Raw genomic sequence first — 1,301 nt, forward strand, 5'->3', positions numbered from 1 at the left:
GGGTTGACCATCTTATCAGTTTATTATTGTAGATTTACCCAAAGCTGAGCATGTTGTGAGGGGTATGGGGTGGGGTTGGGTTAGAAGGGACGAGGTAATGAATTGAATCGAGCCCCTATGTATCAACTGTGGAATTGATCACTTATATTGATCATCCGTGTTCAGATATGTATACTGATTGTGGCACTTACATGACCTAATTGTGTTGCAAGTGCGGTGAAACTCCCACTACAACTAAACTGAAGATGTGCAAACATTTGCTCTGGCGTTGTGCTTGTTGTTTCCGTCTTCTTTATAAATTTTTTTTTCCTTTGGACCAAGTACTTTGCCTTCGAAATGACCTAATTGGGTCTTAAAGTAGCAAAGGCGTTAAACGTATTCAAAAGTTGACATAATTAAAGGACCAGTGAATGGCCGTGGTGTAGTGGTTTGGTGCTTTGCTGTAGTATGCAGGAGACCAGAGCTCGAATCCTGAGTGGGGAGAATCTTTATTGAGCATTTCGGCCTCTCTGCTGGGATGTATCCTTCTCAGCCTGGTTGACCTTGACAGATAGGTAGGAAGCCTGTCTCTTAATCCTAAATTATCTAAGTTGTGTCAATAAGGGTGTAAAAATACCCACATTGAAAGAAGGACCTTTGAGTGAGTGGGTGGTACAAAGTCTCTGCATTCCTATTGGTTGTTGTGTAGCGTGTCTGGGCAGGTGATTGGTTACTGCATTCCATCGTGTGTGGCTGTGTGTTTGACTGAAAGAAAGGAAGAAAGAAAGAAACGGAAAGAAGAATACCCCACTTGTTTATTCCCATGAGGAAATTTTGGATACAGTGGCGTGTTATACTCATATTATCGCAATTCACCTTAAACCAAACACGGTTGATCGGAAAACTGCGGTAAACTGAAGCGAAATAAAATCCCCGTTTCCCCCCCCCCCCATTCTTTTGTGAGTAATCTCTCTATACTGAAAACGCGGCTAAACAGAAGAACATCTGTGAGTCCCGCAGACTTCGGTTTAAGTGGATTCTGCGGTGTTACTTTACATTGTACAGTACATTTTAAGTACTTCTATTGCATACGGAAGATAACTAACAGGTTACAAGATGCTTCATAACACATACCTAACATTAGTAACCTACCTAATGGACCACAAACAGTCTCACAAACACTCCACTCCGGGTTTTTTCGGCAATGACTCCATTCTTCCTTTGACTTTTTCCATCGGCAATTCCTTTCTATCACCTGTGTGAGGGGCGTCCAATAAGTCTTTATGCGAGGGCTGTTCTATAAGTCTTTACGCGAGGGCAGT

Source organism: Aplysia californica, unplaced genomic scaffold, assembly GCF_000002075.1.
Source record: "Aplysia californica isolate F4 #8 unplaced genomic scaffold, AplCal3.0 scaffold00568, whole genome shotgun sequence".
NCBI classification, from domain to species: Eukaryota; Metazoa; Mollusca; class Gastropoda; order Aplysiida; family Aplysiidae; genus Aplysia; species Aplysia californica.